The sequence below is a fragment of the Ictalurus punctatus genome, chromosome 2 (genome assembly GCF_001660625.3).
Source record: "Ictalurus punctatus breed USDA103 chromosome 2, Coco_2.0, whole genome shotgun sequence".
Lineage (NCBI taxonomy): Eukaryota > Metazoa > Chordata > Actinopteri > Siluriformes > Ictaluridae > Ictalurus > Ictalurus punctatus.
In genome coordinates, this window is record NC_030417.2 from 27,539,235 (window position 1) to 27,556,594 (window position 17,360).

Genomic DNA, 17,360 nt, shown 5'->3' on the forward strand with positions numbered 1-17,360 from the left:
TAAGGTGCTGAGTATCTGTAATTTCATGCTCGACCACACAGGATCTTGTATGCATGTCCAACACCATTCTATTTGAAGATTGAAGTTGCAATTTAAACTTTAATTTTAATTATTTTAATTATATTGCATTTATATTTTTTGCCATACTTACACACTGTGATTGTTTTGTATTCAAAGCTTTTAGTTGTCAAATATTAATTTTAAAATTGAACGGTATCAAGATGGAAACAAACTTAAAACGAGATATAACTGCACTCAGTGAGGTAAATGTGTAACAACATTATAACCAACAATTTTTTTTATCTTTTTTTTTTTATTCCTCAATGATTTTTTTTTTTTAGGTGAACTATTCCTTCACAACAAAATCTATTACAAAATATGTTTTGTATGTAACAAAACAAAATATGTTTACATATTTTACGTTTTACGTTACATATTTTACGTTACGTTTGTTATGTTTACATAACAAAACAAAATATGTTTCCACTACTAGGGCAGTGGATGATGTGAATAGTGTTTTCTTTCCGGAATTACCATGTCAGATACAGCGGCATAAGTGACTCATACAAATAAACCAAAAACTAGCCGCGAGAAAAGAAGACAAAACCAGCCCGGGATTATGTAAATGAGCGGCAAAAAAGAAGAAGAAGTTCAGCGCGAACACGTATGGGAGGCGGAGATTTGATGTCCATACTGTTGAAATTTCTTTAACCAAGCGCGTGCAGCAATGTTTGCTTTCCAAGGTAAGGAATTATCGAGTTTATATTAATGAGTATCTGTACTTAGACCGATTTATTTTGAGCATACATTATGTCTTTTTAACTACATCGCTTTGCTTGCCTTACATTAGTTATGATAGCTGGGTAATTGTCCTCCATAAGAATGCAGAATATATCTGCGTGACAGTGGATGGCTTTATTTCAGCATTAGAGTACTAGATGTTGATCGGTGGCCGGGTTTAAACAGTTTCTTTAAGATTGTGGGACTTTGAAGGAAAGGCATGATTTGACATGTATGTTTTTGCACAGAGTAAAGCTCCGCTCAGACATCACATCGCTCTGATGCGCCTGTGGAAGTTTCTAACAACTTTTAAGGGTTTGGGTAAATACTTTGTTTCGACGTGTGTATCCGGAGTATGGGCTTTCCAGACTTAATAAAGCGATCCATCTCTTTGATTTCTAGCACTGCTGGCTGGCGTTTTATTTCGAGTCACATGCGCAGCCGCAGTTAGCGGCAAGTGTTGGAAACTCCTGTCATGTTTAGAGTAAATCAGTGGTACTCAACCTGGAGAGATCTGAAAGGGGGCAAATTGTTTTCAAGAAAAAACACAGACAGGACATCATTTTGGTACTCTGTGTATCTTATTGTCTTTCAAATAGAATGTACATAAATTAAAAAACCCGCGTTCTCTCTCCCTCTGTATTTTATTTTTGTTGGGGAGAGGCAGAGTTTAGATGCTTTTTATCTAACTGTACGTGCAGACCAGTGTTGCCAACTTAGCGACTTTTCAGACCTCTTTGACGACTTTTTTGCACAGAAAAAAGTAATATAGCGACTTTTTGGACAAACCTTAGCAACTATCAAAAACAGATTATAGATTAGGTATAGATTGATAGATTTTATATGGAATAGATAATCACTATACCTGGTCTCCTCCAATGTGGGCGGGGGCGAGCCACTTGATAGGGGGGGCCGGGGGGGTTTGGCATGTTGAGGGAGAGAGTGCACTGGGTTGCCAGGTCCCTTTGATCCCGAGGCAGTTCACAGGCTTTGTTTTTTTTTACCATGAAGTTGGAGCTTTGGTGTTTCTCATACATCTGATTAATTTAATTTACTTACCAATACATGAATTACCAACCACATGAGTTCTCACATAAGTGCACGCAATGATTATGTGTGAGTAGCCTACATTATTTGTTCGTGAGTAAAATGTTATACTAATGGTCATTTCTATTTTTTTTTTACTTTTATGGCAATTGTACTGTGTTTTAAAATATTGCATATAAGTACATTTTGCAATAATAGCTATGTTGTGTATAGCAAACATATGCGAGTAACGTGCATTTCATACAGACCGGGCAACCGGGGAATTTCCTGAAGCGGGGAAATCTTTCCAGCGTGCAGACTCGCGCGCGCTGCAGCTGGGTGAAGAAACTCGGCACACGGTCACACATCAGCAAAATAAGCATACATGATGAAACATTTACAAAAATGAAGGCCGAGCATGTAACCAACCCAGTACAACAGTACCCATAGCTAAACTTACTCCGTCTCAATTAGCCTGTTACCTCCGGCAATGCCCTGGTCACAAAACGAAGTATTAAATGTTTACATGTGTAAATCGAGGCTTCTGAATTTCAAATCCAGCTTGCTTTTATATTCATGAAATCTTGGATGGCAACTGGTAAGTGTATTGTTCAAATGAATTTCCCATTATTTGTATGATTTTATGCATAACGCTGCTATCACACGACTGGATAATTGCATGACTAAGTAGGTGTACAGGTGTTCTCAATAAAGTGCCCGGTGATCATCAAAAATCCACTCACGCATTTGTTTCAGTGGAGAAACATAATAATAAAAAATATAGCCACCAGCGGCGATCTTTGGTAATCCAATGGTGATTAAAATAATGCAATTACAGATTAGAATCTTGATGCAGCACAAATTCCAACATGACCTGACTTTCAGTTTGAGAAATAGCTGTTTCAATTTGACGTTTACTGCATGAATTTCAAATTTTGTGTAATTCCGTGCAGTCATTCATGAAGTACAGCGGTTTGACTAAACTCGCTCCACCGCACTTGAGTTGATTGGCCTGTGATGGCCATACTGTTTACAAACGTCAACATGTTTTTGATCGTTCGTTTGATCGTTAGGTTTCACACACTCCTGAGTATTTTCACACCATGTATGTGACAATTTGACAAAAAGACTAGTTCGCAAAAGTAGGATTTTGCAAATTATTGTATATTGGAGTAGACGGGGCCAAATGATTAAAAGGCAAATGTGTATATATGGGTTATCAAGTTTCACTCAATCCTAAAACTAGTTCACCAAAAGCAATTTTTTTGCAAATTAGAAAAAAATTCCATCATGGCAGAAATTCAGTCCCTCCAGGATTTTGTGATAGCAAAAATGAATGCAAAATCAAGCAAACTCCCCAATATTTGGAGGGGATTGCAATTTTTCAAAATTACAGAACATTTACTAACAAACGTCACTGCAAAACAATTCCATGCATTTGCAATTTCACCAATTCAAGAAGATTTTAATCAAAGTTTAAGAATCTTTAATATGAATCAGGAACAGCAAGTTGTCTCAGAGTGATTTTGTTCATTTTTGACCATGTATGCGCTACAACATCCCCATAGGTTCTGTACAGGAAACAGAAATTATTAGCTCATCCCTTGAATCTTCGGCTTCGAGTCGTTCGTTCATCACGTCACAGCTCCACTGTATTCAGCCTATGGGGCGGTCATGGGATTTTTTTATTCCAAATATGATCAACATTTGGGGTGCACGGAGGCTTAGTGGTTAGCACGTTCACCTCACACCTCCAGGGTCTGGGGTTCGATTCCTGCCGGAGCTGTGCTGAGTTTGCATGTTTTCCCCGTTTCCTCCCCCAGTCCAAAGACATGCATGGTAGGCTGATTGGCGTGTCTGAAGTGTCCGTAGTGTGTATGTGATTGTGCCCTGTGATGGACTGGAACCTTGTCCAGGGTGTACCCCGCCTTGTGCCCGATGCTCCCTGGGATAGGCTCCAGGTTCCCCCAGCGACCCTGAAGAAGGAGAAAGTAGTAGAGGATGGATGGATGATCAACATTTGCATAAATAGATGCAGGGCCGCTGTAACAGGGGAAGATTAGGACGATTCTAAGGGCCCTGGTCAGACAGGGGGCCTGTATGATTTTGGTATTTAAATGGCTATTATGAAGCAGGCTATAAAGAATGCCCTCAGACTGTGCCAAGTGCATGTGTGTATCCCCTTTAAGAGGTTCGTGGATTCTTCAGAAATATGTCACTTCACAGTTGTGAGTCGTTACATGCACCAGGTAGATGGCAAGAGATGGTGTAGACAACATCGGGATACCAAAAGAGGAAAGGAAAACATGGAGGGAATGACTTACAGTCAACCAACTGTAAAGTGTTCATCTAGGTGTCTGGTATGATGCACACCTTTCACATTTTTGATATTTAACAAAATAAACTATTAAATCATATGCAAATTTTATATGAATTTCACTACCAAATGAGCTCCTACACAAAATATAACATAATATAAAGCTCAATCACATTCGAAGGGAATGGCTTACAGTCACAAAACCAAATGTATAGTGTTCATGTAGGTGTTAACTATAACAAAAATATGGGTCAAAATGACCCATATTGGAATTAATTATTTTCTTCACACAAAAAAGTCCTATTAAGGAAATAATTAAAAGTACTGACAATACACAAATGTTTTAATATTTCAAAGATGTTTATTTGTTTTCTGCATTTTATGTCTGTCAGCTGGCCACCAGATAACTGCCTTGTCCACTCAACTTAAATTTTTGAAAACTGTAGAGAGAGAGAGAGAGAGAGAGAGAGAGAGAGAGAGAGAGAGAGAGAACTAACTGATTACTGAGCAATGTGATAAGTTTATTATGATCTTTTTTTCAGATTGAATGTCCTCACTGCAGGTGGTTCCCTGTGACGCGCCTTTCTATGCCAGAGAAGCAGTTCAACAGGGCTCAAAAAGTTTACTGGAAATGCTGTAATTAATGTTGAATTCCTTTGGCTCTCATCCACAATATGTCAAAACATGTACATAAATAAAGTAACCTGTACACAGTTCCCTATTTAAAGTTTTTTTTTTTTAATTGCGCTGTTACCAAAAATATCAGTTTGTGTAATCTTTTTGGTTCGTGCATTGTAGGGTTAAAAAACAAAAATCTAAAAGGTGCACGTTATGCCTGACACCTAGATGAACACTTTACAGTTGGTTGTGTGACTGTAAGTCATTTCCTTCAAATGCTATTGAAGTTAGAAACGTGTATAACAATGTCGTATGTAACTTTAGAGACGGTCCCTTAAGTTCCGCAGATCTGCGAATATCGCCCGTCCAATGTCAAACCAACTTTATTCCAGTACAGCCTCGTACGTGACACATGCACATTACTGCAAGTAAGAGATGCAGCGAAAACTAACCGCAGGAAAAGAGAGACGGAAATAACCTTGCTGATTAGCAAGGGGGGAGAGGATGATGAAACTGGGTGGGGATAAAAATAGGAAGAACTTCTGCGCGAACACACTGAGTCATATGCGTAAGTGTTGGAAACTCCTGTCGTGGTTGGTGGTATTCAACACCGGAGGCTCGGAGAGATCGGAAGGGGCGCAAATTGTTTTCAAGAAAAACACAGACAGGGCATCTATTTTCAAATAGAATGTTCATGAATGAAAAACCCCGCGTTCTATCTTCCTCTGTATTTTCTTTTTGCTTGAGAGAGGCAGAGCTTAATCTGCCTTTTATCTCACTGCCCGTGCAGACCAGTTTTACCAATTTAACGTCTTTTCAGACCCCTTTAGCCATTTTTCAGACCCCTTTAACGACTTTATTTTTTGCACAAAAAGCGCCTAACGACAAATCTAGCACCTTAGCAACTTTCTAAATGTGGCCAGTACTGTCCTGCAAGCATGAGGTCTTGCTTTCCCGCTGCACTCACATCTCTCTGATGAGAGAGAAAGACGTGAATGCAACAAGAACCAACCGCAGTGTCCCAGTGTCATGGTTAATGAGACACGCCCTTCGTCCCAATTTACATCATTCTTTGAGAATCTTTTTAGAATGCAAGACAAATGTACTGCAACATGTTTTACATGTAAAATAGTCCACGTTATTACAGCACAGTTCTCTTGTTCAGAAACATTTTCATATCATTCATGTTCCATACCTGTCCGTTATACAGTTTTATAAAAATCATAAAAGTTATGAAAAGTAATTTTTTTAAAAACTACGAAAATACAAAAAAAAATCTATCTATCTGTCTATCTATCTATCCATCTAGCTATCAAAAACAGATTATATATTAGGTATAGATAGATAGATAGATAGATAGATAGATTTTGTATGGAATAGATGAACATTATACCTGGACTCCTCCAATATGGGCGGGGGCGAGCCACTTGGTAGGGGAGGCTTGGGTGGGGGGAGGGGGGTGGTTAGTTCCCAAAGAACCTCTGGAATAAATAAAAAAGTGTAAGTTGAGGGAGGGAATGTACTGGGTTGCCAGGTCCCCTGAATCCGCGGCAGTACACAGGCTTTGTTTGTACCAATACATGAATTGCCAACCACATGAGTTCTCACATAAGTGCACGAAATGATTCTGTGTGAGTAGCCTACATTATTTATTTGTGAGTAAAATGTTATACTAATGGTCATTTCTATTTTTTTTTACTTTTATGGCAATTGTACTGTGATTTAAAATATTGTGTATATAAACACATTTTGCAAAAATAACTATGTTGTGTATATCAAACATATGCGAGCAATGTGTTTTGTAGCTCGGGTGAATTTCTTACGCAGACCTGGCAACAGTGAGCGGGGAATATTTCCTGCATGCAGACTCACGCACGCACCAGCAACTGTGTGTGCAAACTCGGCGCACGGTCACACATCAGCAACATAAGCACACATGATGAAACATTTACAAAATGAATGCCGAGCATGTAACCGACCCAGTACAACAGTGCCCCATCGCTAAACTCACCCCCATATCTCAATTAGCCTATAACCTCTGGCAGTGCCCTGGTGCCATATGCCAAATGCCCATGTGTAAATCTAAGCAAATCTCTGTTGGTCATAGCCAGTATTTTTATGTGACGAATGTATTTTTTGTTATTAATGTTAATAATTATTATTAACTTTGTAGTTTGTGTGCTAATGCGGTGGCATTTATTATTTTTCCCACGTGCTAAAAGTAGACCAGAATGTAAAGCTGTCTGTGGAAGAAACACATCCTGATCCAAGATATGTTCAGCTTCAGGATGAGGAAGGTCAACAGACGCTTTTACATCAGGAAATTCAAGGGACCCTCAGTGTGCTAAGATTCCCAGGCAAGTTCCATGAGCAAGGGACAAAACATACCCTTTTCACCTGTATGCACATTCTTATTGTTGTACTCAAATTGCATTCTTGTTACTATGTTGGTTATAAAGCTCAGTACTCAAGTTTCCAGTAACATTACTTAATCATGTAATTTAGAGTCAGTAGTACAGTGCTTTATAATATTAAGCCATATAAATGAGCCATCCAAGCATTATTTTTGTCAGAACCAACCGAACATGCAATTTCTTGTAAGGGATTTTTAATTTTAATTGATTATGAAAGCCATCAGAGTAAGGAGTCAATGAAGTATCAGATATGTGTTTGTTTATATGAACTGAACCAGCTCTACAAGAGAGTCTTCAAACAGCCGGTCTGCCATGATGCTTGATGAGGAGTAAGTACCCCCTGCACTTAGGTGACTATAGCACCCCTTGCTAAGGCAAGATGCATGAAATCTACTTTGCATAGCTTGAAGTGTTTGCGTTTGCATTGACATTTAGGGTATGTTTTGGCCTGTAATGTTTACACGTGTGCAGTTTAGTTTTACTGGTTAATTTCAGGTATTCATGGCTCTTGTTGAGGGGCACAGTGGCTTAGTGGTTAGCACGTTTGCCTTGTACCTCCAGGGTTGTAGGTTTCAATTCTCACCTCTGCCCTATGTGTGCACAGTTTGCATACTCTCCCTGTACTTTGGGGGTTTCCTCTGGGTACTTCAGCTTCCTCCCCCAGTCCAAAGACATTTGTTGTGTTGTAGGCTGATTGGCATCTCTAAAGTGTGTGTGTGTGTGTGCGCCCTGGTGTAGTGTTTTTATTCAAGCAGTGTATTACGAACAGATGCAAATAAATTACAGAGAAATTTAATGTTGAAGTGGATTTTGAGCGAACTTTGTATGAGCATGAGCGGTACATGAGTGCAGCGTTCACATGGGCCATGAGCGATTGAGCGGATTGTCATACAACTCCAGAGAGTTGTGGTGAAACTCCTTGCTGATGAGAGATCTCTGAGGAAGATAATCAGACTGGTCTAAGCTGAGAGGAAGTCTACAGTAACTCATAATGCTCAACACATCAAACCTTGAGGTGTGTGGGCTACAACAGCAGAAGACCACATCAGGTTCCAATGATGCCATGCAGGAACAGATATCTGAGGCACAGACCTGCTGAAACTGGACAGTTGAAGACAGGAAAAATTTCAGTCGATTATTTATTTATTTGTTCTAACCATGAATTGTCCAGTCTGTGCCCATTATAGCCTCAGATTACTGTTCTTGGCTGACAGGAGTGGAACCTAATGTGGTCTTCTGCTGTTGTAGCCCATCCACCTCAAGGTCAATGTTCTGTGCATACTGAGATGCTTTTCTAATCACCACAGTTCTAGGGTGTTGATTCAAGTTACTATATTGTTCCTGGCAGCTCAAACCAGTCTGGATATTTTCCTCTGACCTCTCTTACCAACAAGCCATTTCCACCCACAGAACTGTCACTCACTCATTGTTTTTTGCTTTCCACACCATTCTGTGTAAACTCTAGAGACTTTTGTGTGTGTGTGTGTGTGTGTGTGTGTGTGTGTGTGTGTGTGTGTGTGTGTGTGTGTGAGTGATTCCCCAGAGATCAGCAATTTCTGAAATACACCAACCAGACAATCTGGTACCACCAACCATGCCACAGTCAAAATCAGAGATCACACTGTTTCCTCATTCTGATGTTTGATGTGAATTTGAAGCTCTTGACCTGTATCTGCATGATTATGTTTTTTTTTCACATTGCACTCCTGCCACATGATTGGCTGATTAGACAACTGAATGAATGTACAGGTGTTCCTAATAAAGTGGATGGTGGGTGTAAATCAAATCAAATTGAAATAGATCTTTAGGAACTTTGCACTGTTGCATATTTGCCTTGAAAATATTAGTTATTTATATGGGTTATTTAACGGGTCATTGAACATGCTACTTTTGATCAGAGGTGATTAAAATGCTTCAAATGTATTTACTGATTCAGCACACACTGCAGATTCATTAAACTGAAATCAATAATCCAGTGCTCTTTTAAGTGGACTGTGATCATGAGCAACTGGTTTGTCCAAATTAATCCAAACGGATGTCCTTATTTGCTACTACAGATGCCTCATCAACTTGCCTTAGAAGATGGATCACTGCCATCAGCAGAGTATTCAGGTGCTGGCATCGCTCAGGTTGATCCATAGGAAATTCCTACTTTTATTTATTTATTTTTTTATTAGTCTTATACTGTTTATTCTTACTGGTATCTGCCTTATGGAAATGTATGTATTCGGTGAGGCTTTGGTGAAGAGAGGTCTGTGGAAAGCTTCATATGAAAGTTCAGCTTTAGTTATTGTTCTAGTAACGTATAAAATACTATATGTCTGTTTGCTCAGCAGACCGTAATGTGCAGTTATCCGTGGAAGAAACGGTGCTGTGTTCTCATCTAAGCTCCGTGCAGCCCTGGGTTCTGAATGAAGATGACGGAGGAATGATTTTGCACCACATTCAACCACGCAGTTAGGCCTGTCGATGTCACTGTCTATACAATTATACAATTAAATTATGTTTTTAATATAAATCAGTTTTGTATATTTGTGATAGATAAATAAATGTATATAACTGCTAAAGAAGTGTCCATTATTTTCTTTTTATTTCCTTTTTTATCTTTTTACTAGGTCTTCATGATCTGGCTTCATCTGCCAGGAAATTCTAACCTTCATTCACTGTTTTTTTTTTTGTTTTGTTTTTTTTTCCCCATGTTTATGGTTTTTATAGTTTTCAGTAACTTTTTATTCAAGTTATGTATCCCAATCCTTTATGCATATGTTATATAAAATGATAAGGAATTGCAGTGTGGTGAAAGTCTTATTGAGCTGCAATCACTGCTCCAAGGACCCTGGTTTGATCCCGAGATCAGATTACTATGTCTCTCATGTTCTCCTTGTAACCATGTGGGTTAATCCGGGTTTTGTGGTTTCCTCCTAAAAACGTGCTGGTAGAGGTTTTTTGTTACACTTGACTGCCGGTAGGCATGAATTGTTGTGTGAATGTGTTTGAATGGTACCCTGTGATGGGAAGGGACTGCTACTAGCACAATGATTCAAACTACAGAACGCACTAACCCTACAGAGTTCTAGTGAATGATTAAGTGTGGTTTGATGAATCCAAACACCATCCTCTAGAACTCTAACACAATTTGTTAATGTGCACAGATGACCAAACGAAGATGCTTGTGTGTCTCCCACACAGTCCAGCACCTCTGGAGCGCTGATGAAGTAAAAAAAAAAAAAAAAAAGTGAAAATGCTGATGAGTAAGAAAGGAAACAGGTCTGGACTTTGGCTTTGACCATTGCAATACCTTCATTTTTGTCTTCTTTAGCCATTCAGATGTTGATTTTCTGGTGTGCTTGGGATCATTGTCCTTGTACAAGACACAGTCCTGGACAGATGGCCTCACATTTGTTTAAAGAATATTTTGGTATAAAGTTCATTGTTGTATCAATTACTGCAAGTTTCCCCAGATCCTGTAGCCCAAATCTTCACCCCTCCAACACCACCACCATGCTTGATTTGCTGAATTTGCTGGAATGCCCACTCCTGGGAAGATTGGCAATTGTTTTGAAGGCTCTCCATTTGTAAACAGTCCTTCTCACTGTAAATGAATGGGTTACCAAGTCTAGTTTAGAATCAGCACTAGTATTACATTTTTGTTTTTGTTTTAAAGGAGTATTAATCACATTTTTTTTTAAATTCATTGAGCTTAGTGATATGCAGGCTGTTCTGGATACACTAGACGCAAAGACTAGAAAATTGTGGGGATATCACTTCAAAAGAATGTGCTGCATCCTGTTTCTTATAAACCATCTTACATTGATCGTGATAGTAGAACAGTGTTAAAAGTCTGTATCACGGTTAAACTATCCATTGGAGTAACAGTCTAATAATAGTCCTGCACCATGTGAAAATTATAAGCAGGAACCTTATAAGTAGCCCCACTTCTTAGTAGCCTATGTCTTTGGGAAATTCTGCTTCTGCCTAGCTGAGCAGTCTCTGAGTCATACAGTGCCTCGTGTCATCACTGAACTGCATTGCAAGCAGAACAGCTCCTTTGCAGGCCTATGACTAAGACAGAAATTATTTCTGCCAGATGTCCAAGAATTTTTCACAGTGGCTTTGAATTTTTTTAAATTTTTGCTCACAAATCAAAAAATCCCGCACACTAACAGTACTTTCACACCTATCAAAATAGCTTTATTCACAACGGTTCAGTTCCATGACCCTCATCAGGCAAATACAAACAATCTGTTCAACACAATCTCATTTACAATCAACATATGACCACTCACTGCAATGATCCATTGTTACCAATCACAATCAGTGATATAATACATCATCGTAACCCCAGCATCATATAAAAGGGTTACATCAAAAATTTACAAATTACATAGATATAAACAAATAAATATAACTCTATAGCATCACATTAAACAATGCTTCATCGTTCATGCCCATAGGTGATAAAGTCTGAAGAGTAACAATCCCAAATAACTCATGTCTGTAACAACATTTTTACATCACCCGTCTCGGTGCCACATTCACTTTATCATTACCAAAAAAGCTTAAGGAAGAAACATCATGACTCAAAGAAAGAAAATGGACCATGACAGGATAATTAACATCCTTTCTTCTAATAGAACTCTTATGTTAATTAGGAGTTTCTAAAAATGAAAGGAAAGGAAGGAAGACCCTTCTTGGCTCTTGACTGTTTCATCACATTTGGAAAGTCCACAGTCCAGAGATTAATATCTGACCTCAAAACTACTTCCAAAGCTCCCCTTTCTGGTCATCCTTGCACATAAGTAATGTTTCACACTCATTAAAATTAATGTTTGCTTGGCCATAACCTCTGATTCTGCTGAGTTGTCTAATTCTTTTCTCACAAAAGGGCATTCTTAAAAATAATTGTTGTTTTACATACCAGAAAGGACAGATATACAGTTCCCCCCAGAAGTACTGGAACGGCAAGGCCCATTCTTTTGTTTTTGCTATACACCGAGGATACTGGTTTTGAGATGAAAAGATGAATGAGTCAATAGATCAGAATTTCAGCGTACATTTCCTGATAATTTCATCTAGATGTATTTAGAACACTTTAGAACGTGGCACTTTTGGTGGCAGACTACCCAATTTCGGTGGCAGACACCCAATAAGCAAAGAAGACTAAAGTAAATAACATTTAATATTTGGTTTCATACCCGTTGCTTGCAGTAACTGCATCAAGCCGGCGACCCACTGACATTAACAAACTGTTGTAATTCTTTTCCATGTAACACAGCTTCTTTCAGTTGTACCACAGTTCTTTCAGTTGTTTGATTTGAGGGTTTCTCCCTTCACTGAATTCAATTCTGTGTCCACCATTATGAGTCACATTGTCACACAAAAATAAGTGAGGCTGTTCCAGGAGTAGCCATGCAAGCCCAAGCCATGACACCACCTCCACCATACTTGGCCCATGAACTCATGTGTTTTGGATCATAAGCAGAGCCTTTCTTTTTCCACACTATGGCCTTTCCATCACTTTGGTAAAGGTTAATCTACCGAAAAGTTCAAGAAATTTCGTGATTCATCTCTGTATTTCTTAGCAACTTTCAAGCTGGTCTTCTGATTCTTATTGCTGAAGTGTGGCTAAAATCTTGAGGTACGACTTCTACATTTTTGCTCTCAAAGTCTTCAACTGGTGGATGGTGATGCCTTCACCCTGCCATGTGGAGGTTGTTGGTGATGTCACTAATGGACTGTTAATCATCTGGGGCTGAGCCTAGATTCTTCTTTGTTTCTATTGGATTAAGGTCAGGACTTTGACTTGGCCATTCCAAAACATTTACTTTATTCTTCTTTAACCATTCTTTGGTAGAACGACCAATGGATGTCCTGACATTTTCCTTTAGAATTCACTGGTATAATTCAGAAGTCAGAATCCCAGTTAAATCTCGCAATGATTATAAAATACTTTTAATAACTTATAAAGCACTAAACGTCTTGCACCACAGTATATAATCGACCTTTTGGTTTTCTATGATCGCCACGCCTACGTAGATCAAAAGATGCAGGCTATTTGACGGTACCTAGAATAGCGAAGGCTACAGCAGGGGGAAGAGCTTTCGCTTATAGAGCCCCACTGTTATGGAACAGTCTTCCAATTAGTGTTTGGGACTCAGACACAGTCTCAGTGTTTAAGTCCAGGCTTAAAACGTATTTGTTTACTCATGCCCACCGTGACTAGTCTCTCGATTATGCTAATTTCCAGTCCTAATAATCTTTTCTCTCCTCTCTCCTTCTGCCAAGCCACACACGATTTTATGGAGATACTAGTGATCCTGATCCTTTCTAATCTCCGGTTCTGCCTGATCCGTTTCGGATGTCCTGCCTCTGGATGGAGCTCTAATCTACTCCAATTCCAGACTGCTGGGACTACGGCTGCTTCTTTGGCCATACAGAATTCATATAAGTCAATAATGAACTTTTTCACATTATCTGTTGTTACCCAAATGAGGATGGGTTCCCTTCTGAGTCTGGTTCCTCTCAAGGTTTCTTCCTCTTAAAACATCTTAGGGAGTTTTTCCTTGCCACCGTCGCGACTCAGTGGCTTGCTCAGTTGGGATAAATTCGCACCTTTAATATCTATACCTTGTTGATATTTCTGTAAAGCTGCTTTGAGACAATATCTATTGTAAAAAGCACTATACAAATAAAATTGAATTTAATTGAATTCCATCAATGATGGCAATTTCTCCTGGCCCAGATGCAGCAAAACAGGCCCAAGCCATGATACAACCACCATCATGTTTCACATATGGGATAAGGTTCTTATGCTGGAATGCAGTGTTTTCCTTTCTCCAAACATAATGCTTCTCATTTAAACCAAAAGTTTCTATTCTGGTCATCTGTCCACAAAACATTTTTCCGATAGCCTTCTGTCTTGTCTATGTGATTAACAAATTGCAGAAGGGCAGCAATATTCTTTTTGGAGAGTAGTGGTTTTGTCCTTGTAACCCTGCCATGCACACCATTGTTGTTCAGTGTTCTCCTGATGGTGGACTCATGAACATTAACATTAGCCAATATGAGAGAGGCCTTTAGTTGCTTAGAAGTTACTCTGAGGTCCTTTGTGACCTCTCTGACTATTACATGCCTTGCTCTTGGAGTGATCTTTGTTGGTCGACAACTCCTGGGGAGGGTAACAATGGCCTTGAATTTCCTCCATCTCTCTGATTGTGGATTAGTGGAGTCGAAACTCTTTAGAGATGATTTTGTAACCTTGTCCAGCCTGATGATCAACAACTCTTTTTCTGAGGTCCTCAGAAATCTCCTTTGGTTGTGCCATGATACATTTCCACAAACATGTGTTATGAAGATCAGATTCTGATAGTTCCCTGTTCTTTAAATAAAATAAGGTGCTCACTCACACCTGATTGTCATCCCATTGATTGAGAACACCTGACTTTAATTTCACCTTTATAATAACTGCTACTCCTAGAGGTTCACATATTTCAGCCACTCACAGATATGTAATATTGGATAATTTTCCTTTAATTGGGTTCTCCTTGTCTACTTTTAGGACTTGTGTGAAAATCTGATGATGTTTTAGGTCATATTTTTGCAGATATATAGAAAATTCTAAAGGGTTCACAAACTCGAACACCGCTGTACACACAAATTCACAGAAACCAAAGTTGGAGTTTTACATATTAATTTACTCAACCGACATTCCAACTATTACTCTTTGCACACCCCTCCCATGCCATCCCACATACCCCCCTAACCCACCATCCTGATAAGTACCATGTCCATGTCACATCTACTGTCTTGACTTGACCTGTCTTGTCTATTGTTCTGTCTCATTGACCATCATGTCAATTATGTCCAACACCCACCACTCACCCATACTAACCTTTAAATACAAAGTACAATACAACTGCAAACATAAATGAGGTAAAATACATAAATTCCTAATGCCCAAAGAGGGGGTGGTTGCAGGCAAATCAGATTCAGATGGCAGGTGTCTTTGGAGCTGGAAGAATGGTGCATAATGGAATGGTTGACAGAAAATGTCAGTAAAGACCTCTGCTGATTGGGAAACACTTGTTCTGACAACAGTCAGTTAACACACCACTCGTTAAATGACTTGTTTAACTTTCAGTTTAAGTTAATTTCCTAGCCACCTCCAGAGGGAGTCACAGATCCATCCATAGCCCTTTTTTACTGGAAATGCAAGTACCAAGTTGAAACACTAGAGTGATTCATTCTTTTCCATAGACGCCTCTGTATGACTCTTAAATCTCACAATTGGATTTCCTGTGGCTGAAGGAAGGCTTCTCATCCTGTCTTTCCAGTTACACCTTACCTTACATGTCAGTGCCTTCTAGAGTTTGGACCCACATTGCAGGTGCTATTGCTGTTGTCATGGTAACACTGTTACCATGACAATAATCAGTGTAGAACATAGACCTCAGAAAGTTAATTTTGTAAACTATTGTTGCAACTTGTGCCCTCAAAAGCACAATTTTGTCCTTCAGACAATAGACATTGCAAAACACTGGTGCAAAACCACCCTTAAATGACAGGGTCAGTGCTCTAAATAAGCAGGCTTTAGTATATGACACCAGAAAAATAAGACAGAATGACACACACATGACTGTTTTTTAGTTCCAGCCCACATCTTTGGAATAAACTGGAAGTACCAGTTTAGCAACTGTTCAAAAGTAGAGTCAAAAGACAAAACCTGACTATGAAATTCCTAATCTATTATGTAAAATAATATCCTTAATAATCTTTTTACATTTACTGAATGGTAATCAATGTTATACACAATGTAATTTTATGTGCTTTAATGAAATTGAGCTAAGTAGATTATTTCATCTGAAATACCAGGAACATATCTTATTTACATCTCCCAGCTTGTGTTTAGATCACTGACTTGTATGACTGTAAAATAAAAGTGAAAAATAAAGATGACTGGTCTTTATAGAGAATTCCATCTCCATTTACACACCCACTTACACTGTATAAATTATTATATTGCTGATAATATGATAATAATTAGAGTGCTTATAACTGCAATACAGATGAGATATTTGCTGTATAATAGGTGTTCTAATAGGATTGCTATAAAATTAAAAGAAAGTGGAACCTGCATAATAAACAGAACATGATGGTTATAATTAATTAATTAACCTTTGAGGAACCTTTTTAAAAAATATATTTTTGCTCTGCAAAAAAGTTATAAAAACTTCTTTAAATCCAAAGAACAATAATAATGTCAGTTGTGCTACAAATAAACAGTGAGTGATGAAAGTTCGCTTTCAAAAGTACATTTTGATATAATAGTCATTCATGATCAGGGTTCATCACAGGGCACTATATATATATATATATATATATATATATATATATATATATATATATATATATATATATATATATATATATATATATATACACACACACACCCCAAGGGCAATATAGAGTAGGCAATCCATGTCTGGCATGTTTTGGGAGGTGGAAGGAAACTAGAGAACCCAGAGGAAACCCACTAAGCGGACACAGGTAGAACATCTGAAATTCAGCACAGACAATAACCTATGCTCTGGATTGAACTAGGTAGCCTGAAGCTGTGAAGCAGCAATGCAAATATTAATTTATGAATTTTTTCAGATTTTCCTTTCCTGCACTGGGTATCACGTTGCTTTATCTGCTGTGCTGGACTGTTTATTATCAGAAAACTGCTCAAGTTCTTGATATTGTCTGGAAATATCAAATAAGATGCCGTCACTTTTGCGTGGGTTGGAAGTAAACTTGGTGTTGATGGAACAGAAATGCAAGTGTCTGTCTGGACAGTCCCTAAATCTGGAGGCGAACTACACACTGCTAAAAAAAAAAGAGCTTTCTATTTTAGTTATAAATAGAAATCTGATGAAGCAGGCTCCACTCCGTCTTCAGAATCTGTATAGGCTCAGAGTATCTCGATATTAACCACAAACCACCAGGCTGCTCAGACCCAAGAGGCAGCCTGTCTAATCGCCGTCTCAGTGTGGCTTCTTCAGAAGTGTGGCACATCAGAGCCACGTTGTGTAACCTGAGCTTAGAGCTGAGAGAGATGCAGTGGAAACCTCAGTGTTCTATAAATGGTACAGCATAGAGAGACACACCCTTGGCACATTTCTCTTCCAGAGCTCCACTGGCACGGCCCAAAGTTGTACTCCTCA

At 38.7% G+C, this 17,360-nt stretch overlaps 1 long non-coding RNA gene across 2 annotated transcripts; it reads left to right on the forward strand.

The window, feature by feature from the left end:
• Positions 1-531: 531 nt before the first annotated feature.
• LOC124626175 (uncharacterized) lies at positions 532-9,787 on the forward strand. 2 transcript variants are annotated; one of them, XR_006980852.2, is made up of 4 exons: positions 532-743; positions 6,967-7,484; positions 9,213-9,284; positions 9,492-9,787. It is a non-coding gene; the product is annotated as an uncharacterized LOC124626175 (long non-coding RNA). The 2 variants fall into 2 exon arrangements; XR_006980853.2 differs by having other exon boundaries at positions 9,213-9,267.
• Positions 9,788-17,360: the final 7,573 nt, after the last annotated feature.